Below are 14,386 nucleotides of genomic sequence, written 5' to 3'. Positions count from 1 at the left end.
TCTGGCTCTGTCACCTAGGCTGGAGTGCAGTGTCATGCTAATGGCTCACTGCAGCCTCAACCTCATGGGCTGAAGCAATTCTCCCACCTCAGCCTATCTAGTAACTCTTTCTACAGGTGCGGACCACCATGCCTGGCTAATTTTTGTATCTTTTGTAGAGAAGGATTTTCGCCACATTGTCTAAGCTGGTCTCCAACTTCTGCACTCAAGGGATCCACTCCCCTTGGCCCCCCAAAGTGCTGGGAATGCAGACGTGAACCACCACACTCGGCCTCCTGTACTTATTATTATACGTAAAAGTAAACCTCTCTTCTTTAACTCTCTTTTTAATAATTATTCTGTTACCTGAAATCAAAAGATCCCTAAGTTAGGGAGACATAGGCAAAGAGTGGGACTTGAAGGGACCTCATAGTTTGAGTAGGAAAATTGCTGTAGCAAATAGAAGATTGACCATAAGATGTCAGATCTGAGCCAAATGTCTCAGTGAATGCTACTGGATTCACTGATAAGAACAGATACTACACTCGGTCTTAGCCAAAAGGCTGAGAAGCGATTAATGTTACGCGATTTAAATGACAATGTTAGAACCGGATTACATGATGTCCCCACCATATATGTCTCTGTATATAAACATAGAGTGAAATGATGATTTTCTGTTTATGTATTGACTATGCATGTGCTTTTTCACAATTGTTACCTACCGTAGGAAGGGACGAGGAAATGCTGAGAAAACCCTTATTTGACTATTTTTTTTAACATGGACTTAACATCGATCCTTTTAAAAACACCAGGAAGAGTTGGCAATCATGTTGGCATTAAATTCAGGTACCGAGTTTTAGAGTTGCATTTTTCCATATATGTGTGCTGAGATTTTACTTGTGTAAATTTGCATTTTGTTTCTTTAAGGCCGATTCAGGCAGTCACTTCCATAAACCTCTTACCTCTATCCATCCATAATGAGATTGGCTGAAATTAAATGCGCTAGGTGTGATGTAGCTGAGACGCTATTACATTTTTGGTAGCATCATTAAAAATGCAAGCTTTCAAACATTAGTCTTATTTGAAATGGAAAGGTTAATTTAAATGTTTAGCTTTTATAAAGAACACACTAACCCACAGTCCCTTATTTTATTTATTTTATAGTGGATAAAGAATATTCTCTTTCAATTCATCTCTTGACATATAAATTATATGCACTTAAAATGTAAAAACTGATCACTCTTCTCAAATTTGAAATAGTGATTGCTACTAATAGATTCTGATAGGTCCCTTGTGGCTCACAGTTGGCTCAAGTTGGTCTGTTCTGCTTTTAGACTGTTACAAACAAAAAATAAAAGATTATCTAGAGTCAAATTACTTCTTAAAAAAAAAAAAAAAACTAAACTTTACTCTGATGACACCTTGAGTTTAAAAAAATATCAACAGACTTATGAGGCATTCCTGGTACACATTCATTATTTTCATGAGACGTGTCAATCAGCAGAAGATACATAAAAACTTCTTAACTTAAAGCTCTTGAGTTAATTATATTGAAACTCACTTATTCATTATTGAAGATCTGTTTTAAATGGGATCATGTAAATTTGAGTTGAATTTGGATGATATGTAATAAATGTTGGTTATTAGCAGAAACATTAAGAGTCCTTTTTGGAGATCTTACATAAATATATAATTTCTCCAACTTTTATCGTTCTTCCTTTCCCTTAGGGTAACCTTCCTCTTTGTCTTTTCCTTGTGTACATAGCCTTCTAGTATCTCTCCTCTTTTCTCTTCTGATTACTTTGGTGAATCTTTATGTTTCATATACTTTCCTTAATATCACCATATACTCTGCTTTGTTTTGTCTTCCTTCTGTAAGTTGGTCTTGCTCCTCAGTGAGTCATGCTCAAATATATTTGTAATCCAAAAGAGATATATGTCAGCACAGCAAAATGTGCAGTCCTCTGGTATAAATAAAAAACTATTTGGCATTTACAACTATGAAATAAGAAACACAGAGATAGAAAATCCAATTCATCACATTATGTAACAATAATGTACCTATAGCATATGAATAGAACTATTAAAATACTTTAGAAGTTAACATAAGAGAGAAAGATACCTATTTATAGCTTAAAAAAAATAATGAATTCACACTGCTTAGGGCCTGTTTATGCAATGGAAGCCTGACTGGATCTAAGAGTAGGAGAAAAACTTGACTCTGATACCAAAATAAAATGGAAATAATTAAAAATAAAAAAAGAATGTCAATGAAAACACTTACATCAGGGGTTTCTAATACACTATATCTTTTGTTGGCTTTGTTTACAAAGAAATACTGAGTTTACATGTAAGAAGTGCCAAATCCTCTGATTAGCCCATTGGAAGGTAATGGGGTAGTGCCATAAATAAATTATATGATAGAATTAAATCCAAGAGGAATAGTAATTTGCATATACAACATAAGAAACTTAGGAGTATTTCAAAATTTTTATTATACTTCTGATATTCTTTGGGATGTCTCAGTTCAATTAGAGGCTGAAATATTCCTCTAGTTTCATAAAATAAAAAGCAAGTAGAAGTAGCAACGGTGGCGGGTGAGTGGTGTTCATTTCCCCTCTGATATGGTTTGGCTCTGTTCCCACCCAAATCTCATATTAAATTGTAATCCTTAGTGTTGGAGGTGGGGCCCGGTGGGAGGTGATTGGATCATGGTGTAGTTTTTAAAGGTTTAGCACCATCCTCCTAGTGCTGTCTTGTGATAGAGTTCTCATGAGATCTGGTTGTTTAAAAGTGTGTAGCACCTCCCCCTTCACTCTCTTTCTCCTGCTCTCACCACCTAAGATGTGCTTCCTTCCTCCTCACGCCATGATTGTAAGTTTCCTGAGGCCTCCCCGGCCATGCTTTCTGTACAGCCTGTGGAACTTTGAGCCACTTAGACCTTTTTCCTTTATAAATTACCTAATAATTATCAAGTAATTTATAGCAATGCAAGAATGAATACACTCTCTAAGCAAAATACTTGGAAATTCAATACCAAATACTTATTGAATATGTATTGTTTTCAAGGTATTTGTAATATGGTGATATGGTTTGGATCTGTTGCCCCTTCCAAATCTCATGTTAAATTGTAATCCTAAATGTTGGAGGTGGGGTCTGGTGGGAGGTGATTGAATCGTGGGGGTGGATCCTTCATGAATGATTTGGCACCATCCTTTTGGTGCTGTGCTCATGATAGAGTTATCATGAAATCTGGTTGTTTAAAAGTGTGTGGCATCTCCACCCCCTCTCTCTTTCTCTTGCTCATACTGTATGAGACACCTTGCTCCCACTTTGCTTTCCATCATGATTATAAGTTCTTTAAGATCTCCCCAGAAGAGGAGTAGATGCCAACATCATGCTTTCTGTACAGCCATACGGAACCATGAACTAATTAAACCTCTCAGTGTCAGGTATTTCCTTATAGCAATGCAAGAATGGGCTAATACAGAAAATTGGTACAGAGAAGTGGGCATTGCTATAAAGATACCTGAAAATGTGGAAGCAGCTTTAGAACTGGGTAACAGGCAGAGGTTGGAAGAGTGTGGAGGGCTCAGAAGAATACAGGAAGATGAGGGAAGGTTTGGAACTTCCTAAAAAACTTGTTGAATGGTTGTGACTAAAATGCTGATAATGATATGGACAGAGGTGGTCAAGCTGAGGAGGTCTCAGATGGAAATGAGTAACTTATTGGAACTAGAGTAAAGGTCACTTTTGCTATGCCTCAGCAAAGAACTTGACTGCATTATGCCCCTGCTCTAGGGCTTTATGAAACTTTGAACTTGAGAGTGATGATTCAGGGTATCTGGTGGAAGAAACTTCTAAAAAATTTCAAGATGTGGCCTGGCTGCTTCTAGCAACCTGTTTCATAAGCATAAGCAATGACCTGAAACTGGAACTTATATTTAAAAGGGAAGCAGAGTGTAAAAGTTTGGCAAATTTGCAGCCTGGCCATGTGGTAGAAAAGAAAAGTCCATTTTCAGGGGAGCAATGCAAACTGGCTGCAGAAATTTATATAACTGAGAGGAAGGCAAGTGCTGTTAAACAAGATGAGACAATGGGGAGAAGGCCTTGAAGGCATTTCAGAGACCTTTGCAGCAGCCCCTCTCATCACATACCTGGAGGCCTAGGAGGACTGAATGGTTTGCTGGGCCAGGCCCAGGGTCCTGCTGCCCTGTGCAACTGCATAAAATGCTCCCTGAATTCCAGCCACTCTAGCTCCTGCTGTGGCTAAAAGGGGTCCAGGTACAGCTTGGGTCACTGCTTTGGAGGGTGCAAGCTGTAAGCCTTGGTGGCTTCTATGTCAGGGTAAGTCTGCAGGTGTGCAAAATGGAAGAGTTAAGGCTTGGGGGCCTTTGTGTAGATTTCAGATGATCTATGGAAAACACTGGATGTCCAAACAGAAGCCTCTGTGGGGCAGAATCCTCATGGAAATCCCCTAGTAGGGCACTGCTGAGGGGAAATGTGGAGTTAGAGCCCCCACATAGAATCCCCACTTTGGAACTGCCTTGTGGAGCTGTGAGAAGAGAGCTAAGTCCTCCAGACCCCAGAAATGTAGATCCACTGGTAGCTTGTATTCTGAGCCTGGAAAAGCTGCAGGCACTCAATGCCAGCCTATGAAAGCAGCCACAGGAGACTGAACCCTACAAAGCCATAGAGCTCTGCTGTCTAAGACCTTGGGAACCTGCCTCTTGCACCAGGGTGCCCTGGGTGTGAGACATAAAATCAAAGGAGATTATTGAGCTTTGAGGTTTAATGACTGCCCTTCTGAGTTTTGGACTTGCATGGGGCTTGTAGCCCCTTTCTTTTGGCCAATTTCTCCTTTTTGAAGAGAAGTATTTACCCAATGACTATACCTCCAGGTAACTAACTTGTTTTTGGTTTCACAGGCTCATAGGCAGAAGGGACTTGCCTTGTGTCAGATTAGGCTTTCGACTGTGGACTTTTCAGTTAATGCTAAAATAAGCTAAGACTTAGGGGGAATGTTGGGAAGACATGACTGTATTTTGAAATGTGAAGAGGACATGAGATTTGGGAATGGCTGGGGTGGAATATGGTTTGGATTTTTGTTCCCATCAAAATCTCATGTTCAGTTGTAATTCCCAATGTTGACACATGGTTATAATTTTTTTTTAATTCAGGCTATCAAACATAAATTGGTTGTAAAATAATACTAGGTTAGAGTATGTGATTTAAGAATTAAGTACATGCATACTTGTGACAGTGGTGATGCATAAAAGATAATCTTTGATTTAAAGTTTGGAAAGATCACTGTGACTGAGCAAACCTAAGTGAGTGACATGGAAGGATATTTCAGTACAGACCAAGCTTGTTTATATTGATTATTATCTATATTATTTTAATGAAATGAAAACAAAATTGCTTCTTATCATACAGAGTGTCTCAGTTCAAGCATAAACTGATTTATATTTGTTCATTATATACTCTAGCTATCTATAGTTGAAATATGTAACTGATGAAAGGGAAGGAAAATACCAGTGTTTGTTGAAATGAGGTTAGTATTGAGGAAAGTAATGGTAGAGAAAAAAAGTACTTATAATTTACACCATACAAGAATAAAACCTATTTTTATTAAAAAATAGGATTTTCCAATTAATGTTGGAATTTACATGAGAATGTTCACTATAATTCTTAAAACACATAGAAATATGTATTTGCTTACATTGTGTATTACAGTTAACAGTGATATTTTAGGCAACATACAACTAGGAATAATTAATATGCATTTTTAATTCATGTAATGAATTATATTGCAATTATGTCATGATTCTTTTGTATGCTGTTAAGCCTATCCCTTCCCTCATTTTTTATCCTTCCCATCTTTCTTTCTTTTCATTTAGACATTGGGATAATAATACCAAGGATATGGAGATATTTTAAGAATTAAATAAAAACCTGCACACAAAGATAGTGCTTAGAATATACTCAACTCCCAATTTCTTGGGAGTTTGTAGTTTATTCGAATATTTTAATTTTAAGTGGTGTCACATGCTTCAAAATCTAGCATTTTAGTCCTAATAATACATAAAGCATCCATCTCCATCTTCACAGAAATAAAATTCAGCAGTTATATTTCTTACTGCATCCATCTCCATCTTCACAGAAATAAAATTCAGGAGTTATATTTCTTACTGCCACCATAGGGCAATAGTTTACATCCAGAATTGATTGATAGTCCTTGAAATTTTATGCTAACTTGTAAGCTGTGAGTGGTAGCATGTGTATGTTGACCTATTTTTGTTATCTTTGTTTACATAGAGTTTTGGAATATCTTTCTGCTGTTTTCTTAGTGCCATTCTTCTTGTCTGTACATAATCATTTCTCACAAAAATATGAATATAAAAATTAAAAAGAGATGAAGGTGAAATGGCTAAGTTTTTACCAGGCTTATGATGTCACCCTGGTGGCATAAATCACAGTAAATAATCTGTACTGTTATTTTGTTTTCTTTTCTCCAACATGGAGCCTATAATAGTCTACTGAAGCCTTTTCAAGAAGTTGTAAAAATTAGAATTCTAACAAACCACTGCATTTTAATTTTCATTCCAGTTGATGCAAAAGGTGTTAGCCACATAAAAGTGGCATCAAATCTAATAGAATTTACAATATTTTTTCACAAATATGTAGTTATGAACTATCAAATTATTTTGCACACATCAGTAGTTTCTAATGAACTCAGAGGTTATTCATAAACCTAGACAGAATTAGGTTGGAGAGATAGAGACTTGGGGATTTACATGTATTTTAGATAAACATATACATTTTTATGTTACTGCTTCATATAGTAAGGTGGTGATGCTAAACCAAACAATACAGCCAAGAATTCCTCCCAACTATTTAGATATTCCTGAAACTTTAAATTATCTTCTCCCGGTCTCTTTTTTTTCCCACTTGCTAATAAATCAATTATACAATTTTAGATAAGTTTATAGCCAGTTTTATTATTATCCCTATATCCAAAAATCTAAAAATTGAAGTGGAAATAGATTTTTTCCCAAAGATACCAAATATTTGTATTGCTATTCCAGTGTGATAGTCCCTGCTCATATTGAGTGATCTCATCATTTTATCCACTTGTTCATATAAGCTGAACGAATGAAAGAACATCATAAATATTCTGCCAAACTCAGCAATGATAACAAATAAAGGACTTGTTGAAAATAAAGAAAATTATAGTTAAATACTATTATTATTAGTTTTAACATTGGAACATTACACATACAGAAGAATAAATTTTGCTTCAATGTTACTTTATATATCAAACATCTTTATATATTAAACATACTTTATATATCAAACATTATTTTTATCATTCAAACAATTAAAATAGAGAATTATATTAATTTTAAAAAATTAACAAGCATAGATAATATTTAAAATAATTGTTTTAAAACTATCTTGTTTTCTTATCTATGAATTCTGTAACCTCTACTTTTACAAAATTGAAGGTCACCTATACTTTCTTCTCTGGAGCTAAAATCCTTTTGTCACTCTGCAATGTGGTCATGCCCTCTTTGCTGATGCTCTCACCTCTCCTGGTATTCAGAGATCTGTACTATCTCGAATTTTCTCTTCCCCTTCCTGCTGTCTTTCTCCTCTTCTATTTCTGTTGAGTTGGTTGTTTTATACATCTCTGACAGTGAGTGTGGTTCAGCATTAGGTCATTAGTCATCTGTTCTTCCATTTTTGCACCATCTTTTAGAGCTTATCTAGTCTCAAAGTGTTAGAAATCTACACCACATGAATGATTCCAAAATCTTGCCTCATATTTAAATTTTTTTCTGAATTAATGGGCCAAATTTTCAACTGTCTCATGAGCCCTTACACTTGGCGGTCTTTCTATCATCTCAAACTCAAGGTGCCTAAAATAGAAGGGAAGTTCCTTCTTGATAAGTTTTCCTCTCATTCATGTTATCAGTTTCTATACTACTCATTTTCAAGACCAGAGTTTTATCTTCGTGGCTACACTGTCTAGTTTCCTGATTCCGTCAACTTCAGACTAACAATTATTTTTAAAATGTTATATTAGCCCCTTTCTACAGTGAATGCTACAATTGTAATTACACCACTTTCCCTGAAACACAAATGATTACCATTTTTTATCTTCATTATGACCAATAATTTCAAAATATGAGCCTACAAGGGGTCTCTAGTTGGCTACAAAATATACACTAATTTATTCATTTTTGACTGCAGTCATAATGTATTTACCATCATTGTGTACTAAACAGCATCTTTCCAGCCTTAGCGCACTGTTACATTTTCTCAGGCAACTACCATATACAAAATTTGGCCCCAGGCTTAATTTTGTTTTGTTAAAATTTTAAATATTTACTTACTTTGTATTTTATTTATTTTAATTATTTTTTTAAATTTTTTAACCCTAGAAATTACAATTTTGCATCCCTAGAGTGCAAATTTTAGTAAAGCAGAAATCATTTTCTATTTTATTCACTCACGTTCTCTAATGCCTAAAACTATGCCTGCTACATAGTAGGTGTCACAAACTACATAGGCTGAGATTTTATTCTTCTTTCAGAGCTAACCCAAGTCCCCTGCATCAGACATCAGATATAAAAGTGATTTTTTGTTGTTGTGTTTTAATTCAAAGCAAAACAGATGCCATGAGTTTCATGTTTGCTCTTGCTCTCTGTGCCTCTCAGGTCTCATGACAATGATTCAGATTGGTCTGGATGGATGAAGCCCTTGCAATGTTTTTCTCAAATACAAAGAATTTCAGTTTCAGAAAATGCCAATCTTCTATCAGGCGATACACTCAAACCTGCCCAACCTTTGCCTCAGAGGAAAACCAACTTTTTTACTTGTGTCCAGCAAACAAATCTCTTCGCTCTAGAGAAAGACACTATCTGTATCTTTTAGGAAGTTTCACTATATAGACATCTTTGAAAATACAGTCTGGAAAAAAAAAGCTGTCAGTACCTCTGCTTGCAAGATGTTCAAAAACAGAAGGAGGCATGGAGAATCCTCTCCCAAAAAGAAGGTGATGTCAAAAATATTTTTAGACTGAATTAATAACAGAAAATCTTCTTTTTACTTAAATTAAAATCTTTATCTGGTTCTCCTCTCTTAAATTAGCCCTGCTTCCTCTATCCTTGATTTCATTTTCAGCAGGCTGTTTTCCATTCTCTTGTAATACTGAATCTACTATCTGTTCCTTAAGGCTCAGCTGAAGTCTGACGAGACATAACCCATTTTCTGGTCCTCTGAATCTTAAGCGTGCCTAACATATAGTTCAGCCTATTTCTTCTCTATAAATACATATTTCATTGTGATTAGGAGATACTGAAAGGGAAACAATGCATTACGACTCAAATAAATCATTTTCTTAAAATTAAACTTCTTGTTGCACAAAGTTCTACTAACCCCAGATTTCTGTTTAAACCCTTCTTCAGTTGGAAAATTGCTATTATATTTAAGTGCATCTAGTCACATTCATAGGTAAATATCTATGATAATATGTCAACTAATGGGGAAGGAAAACTCTAACATGTATTATTCCTAATAAATAAATTAACTGATATTGTTTGTAGTTTAAGATGAAACAGTCTCTCGCAAATGAGTCACCACAATTTCTTCCCTCTAGAAATGAAGTCAATGGGTGGGCCACACCACAAGGGCAGGAGAACTGAGAGATCATCCTAAATCAGGGATGCTTCTCCCAGGGCTTACAGTCTAGTTGAAAAGTAATATCTAAGGGAAATAAAATAACTATCATCAAGTAAAATGAAGCAGCAGCAGAACTCCTAATGAGGTTACAGAGATTATCAGTGAAAGAATTCGGAGAAGAGACACCGAAGAAAACAATCAAGAGGAAAGAACAAACTAGAGGTTATATTATTATAACGTGCTCCAAAAATGAAGAAAGGGATATGGCTTTCTTTTTTGAATCTTCCACTTACCATGATTGCATTGCTCTTTAAGTTGGATAAGTAATAGTTCTTCCAGTGAAATGCCCTTCTTCAAGCCTGTCTTCTAAAAAAAAATTATGAAATCCAGTTCATTTTTATGACACTCAAGTATTAAAGGAAAAAGAATGGAAACATAGATTTCAAGAGGCATTATTTACCTGTTCTAAGTTCTTGTTAGGCAAAGAGGAAAGTATGTCTCTGATAAATCTTTTAAAATATATTTCTCTTAGTTTTTAAATACATTGGTTTGGACTTACAGGCTAGTGTGGCAGTGCTCTTTACACGGGAGCACCAGCTGCAGGGAGTCTGTCCCTTGCAGACCTCTGACCCACGACAGATGAATGAAGTATACTGACACACAGACCCTCTGCTTTGCCAGTCCTACTGAGTGTGTTCGAATGGCTTACAGACTCCAGCAGAGTCCTCTAAACAGTTGTGACTCGGTCCTGATCAGCTAGTGAGACTCGCATTTATTCAGTATGATTAATTAACAAAGGCTTGAGTCAACACCATTAGAGGGTAATTGACATTGTGGACTTCTTGAGTAAAAAGCACTTCAGCACCTGCGGTACATCAAAGGTTAGTCTTAAGTTCACATGAGTAAACAAGCTAGCTAGGTAAACTACTCTGCCTTCTTTTGCTACTATTTTAATTCGTTTAACTAAAGGTAAAGGGACCAAGCCGCCTTCAGCCAGGTCTACTACCAAAGTTATGCAAACTTCTCGGCCTTCCAAGAAGATTTGCATGTATCTCTATAACTGTCTCTAATATTTTTCCCACCAGCCTGATTGAATCCCAATAAGCTACTTGCTAAATCTCTATTGCCATTATTTAATTAACTTTTAAGATGAATTTTGCATAATGTTATCTTTGCTTTAGCTTAATAATGTCAAAATTTTATATTGTTTCCAAAACTATTGCATGCTCTAAGAAATAAAAAGAGAATAAACTCTATTTCCATTGTGATTACGTAAAAAATTAAATATTAGTATCTGAATAAAATTAGTCTATTAATTTATAACTGCCAATAAATACCAATATAATGAAATACAATTAATAATTCACTTCAACCCATTTGATCTGAATAAATATATATAAATACATATTATACATATACATATAATATATGTATATAAATACATATATGGATTTATATGTATTATATGTATCACTGTATGCATTTATATACAGTGGTTTGGGAATGACAAATGGGTGTTCATGTTTTATTCCTTAATAGAAATATTTTTCTTAAAATTATACTTGCTGCACAATATCTGTTAGCATGTACTAGTCACACCACATTCTAGTTTTCATTTTAATTCAGTAGAAAGATTGCCTTTATATTTGAGGGGATATAATGATATATTTTGTAAATATATGTTGAAATACATTAACTGATATGGTAGGTAAACTCTAGATAAACATGTATTATTCTTGATAAATAAATTAACCAATATTGTTTGTAGTTTAAGACGGGACAGTCTGTCACAACAAATGAGCCACTGCAATTTCCTCCATCTAGAAATGAAGTCAAGGGGTCGGTTGCACCATAAGGGTGGGTGAATTGAAAAATTATGCTTCTAATTAAAAGGGTTAATTAAAAGGCTATTTCTCCATTTGCTGATTGGAAGAAAATAATGCCTCATAATAACTGTGGACTCTATTTCAACTCTTTCTTTTCCATAATAATGTAGGATGCTGAGCGTGCTCTTGCTTTTTAAAAAATTATTACTACAATTATATTAAAATTCATTTGAAGCTTTGAACACGTACCACAAGTATGTACTATTCATTTAAAAATTAAATTTGATTTAATGGAATAAAATCATTATAATAATATCTTCTTTATAAAATAGTTTAGATCACCTCCATTTTCCCATTATCTTAAAATTTCCTTAAATTAAAAATTCTATTTGACCTTTACATGATTTTAGCTTCACAGGCAGTTGTTATCCCAGTTTTCATAGTGTTTTATTTCTATTCGTTTTCTTGCACACTAAAGATGGAATGCTTTAAATATATATATATGAAATAAATGGCTGTGTTCTGCCAAATTTTTTAAGAAATGAAGCATTAAATGAACCTTGAATCACATTTGTGCTCCTTCTTTTTAGTAGACTGTAATATTTCTAATTCTATGTTGTTTAATGCCTTGCTTATTAACATTATACGTCTATCTAGTAGCTAAATATCCCAAATTATACATTAATTAATTTTGCATTGTTTGAATATACTCTAAGTCAATATTTATTTTACAAATGGTAGTCATTTTCCCATGTTATTCCCTGGTTATTATTTCTTTTTTTATTGTGGACAATACAGATAGTACATGGCTTTCTCTGTACAAGACTATCTTCCAAGAAATGCTATTGCTGGATAATAAAGTATGTGTCCATTTAATTTTATGAGATAATGTAATGCCAAATTGATTTTCTAAATGCAATACCAATTTATTCTCAGCAGTGTGTGCATACTCCCATTGTTCCACATATCATCAACAATTGAGATTGTAATACCATTTACTTTTTTTTCCAATCTGGTGGGTAAACTTGTTTTCTATGTCTCATTCATGAACAGTGTATGTTCTTCAGCAACATAAACTTCTGTCTATGTCATACTGCAGATGCTCATACACGACAGTGTCTTTTTGACTATTCTCTTTTGTGTTTCACTGAACTATTTTCATCCCTATGCACACTGTCTTGGATCTGTATTAGTCTGTTGTCACACTGCTATAAAGAAATATTTGAGACTGGGTAATTTATTAATGTAAACAAAGGAGGTTTAATTGGCTCACAGTTCCTCATGGCTGGGGAGGCCTCAAGAAACTTACAATCATGGCAGAAGGGGAAGTAGTCACCTTCTTCACAAGGAAGAAGGAAAAAGAAGAATGAAGGAGGAACTTCCACTTGTAAAACCACCAGATCTCATAGGAACTAACTGACTATCATGAGAACAGCATGGGGGAAACTGCCTCCATGATCCAATCACCTCCCTCCCTCAACACATAGGGATTACAGGTCCCTCCCTCAACACGTGGGGATTACAGTGCAAGAGGAGCTTTGGGTGGGGACACAGAGCCAAACCATATCATTCTAACACTGGCCCCTCCCAAATCTCATGTCTTTTCACATTTCAAAACCAATCTTGCCTTCCTAACAGTCCCCCAAAGTCTTAACTCAGTCCAGCATTAACTCAATAGTCCAAGTCCAAAGTCTCATCTGAGTAAAGGCAAGTCCCTTCTGCCTATGAACCTGTAAAATAAAAAACAAGTTAGCTCTTTCCAAGATACAAAGTGGGTACAGGCGGTGAGCAAATACATCCATTCGAAATGGGAGAAATTGGCCAAAACAAAGGGGGCCACAGGCCCCATGCAAGTCCAAAATTCAGTGAAGCAGTCATTAAATCTTACGGCACCAAAATGATCACTTTTGACTCTATGTCTCACATCTGGGACATGCTGATGCAAGGGGTGGGCTCCCACAATCTTGGGCAGCTCCTTCATGAACTGACATTGAGTGCCTGTGGCTTTTCCAGGCCCACAGGGCAAGCTGTCAGTGGATCTATCATTCTGGGGTTTGGAGGACAGTGGCCCTCTTCTCACAGCTCCACTAGGTAGTGCTCTGTGTGGGGGCTCCAACCCCATATTTCCCTTCTACACTGCCCTAGCAGAGGTTCTCCATGAAGACTCTGTCCCTGCAGTAAACTTTGGCCTGGACATCCAGGTGTTTCGATATAACCTTTGAAATCTAGGCAGGGTTTTCCAAACCTCAATTCCTGACTTCTGTGCACCCACAGGCCCTCATCATGTGAAAGCCATCAAGGCTTGGGGTTTGCACCCTCTGAAGCAATGGCCTGAGCTGTGCCATGGCCCCTTTTAGTCATGGCTGGAGCTGGAGCAGCGGGGATGTAGAGCACTAAGTCCTGAGGCTGCACACAGCAGCAGGGCCCTGGGCCCTGCCCACAAAACGATTTTTCCCTTCTAGCACTCTGGGCCTGTGATGGGAGGGGCTGCTGGGAAAGTCTCTGACATGTTCTGGACATGTTTACAAACAAAGGTGGTTTAATTGACTCACAATTCTGCATGGCTGGGGCGGACTCAGGAAATTTACAATTATGGTGGAAGGGGAAGCAGGCACCTTATTTACAAGGCAATATGGAAAAGAAAAAAAAGGAGGAACTTCCAAATACAAAACCATGAGATGTGAGAACTCACTATCACGAGGACAGCACGGGGTAAAGTGCCCCCATGATCCAATCACCTTCCTCTCTTCACATGTGAGGATTACAACTAGAGATGAGATTTGGGCAGGGACACAGAGTCAAACCATATCAGATACTATAGATATACAATTTCCCAATATCTTGTAGGGCAAGCTTCTTCTCTCTCCCTCTCTTCATGAATGTCTTTCAAATCT

General features: G+C 36.2%; 1 long non-coding RNA gene and 1 pseudogene across 1 annotated transcript in view; one reads left to right on the top strand and one right to left on the bottom strand.

The window, feature by feature from the left end:
• Nucleotides 1-14,386, top strand: part of LOC129394953 (uncharacterized) — a 215,865-nt gene that overhangs the window by 172,211 nt on the left and 29,268 nt on the right. The window lies entirely within an intron of this gene.
• On the bottom strand, nt 422-554 carry LOC112438103 (U2 spliceosomal RNA; annotated as a pseudogene).

Source organism: Pan paniscus, chromosome 22, assembly GCF_029289425.2.
Source record: "Pan paniscus chromosome 22, NHGRI_mPanPan1-v2.0_pri, whole genome shotgun sequence".
NCBI lineage: Eukaryota > Metazoa > Chordata > Mammalia > Primates > Hominidae > Pan > Pan paniscus.
Note: the sequence above shows the minus strand (reverse complement) of the source record. Positions and strands in the feature narration are given on the sequence as shown.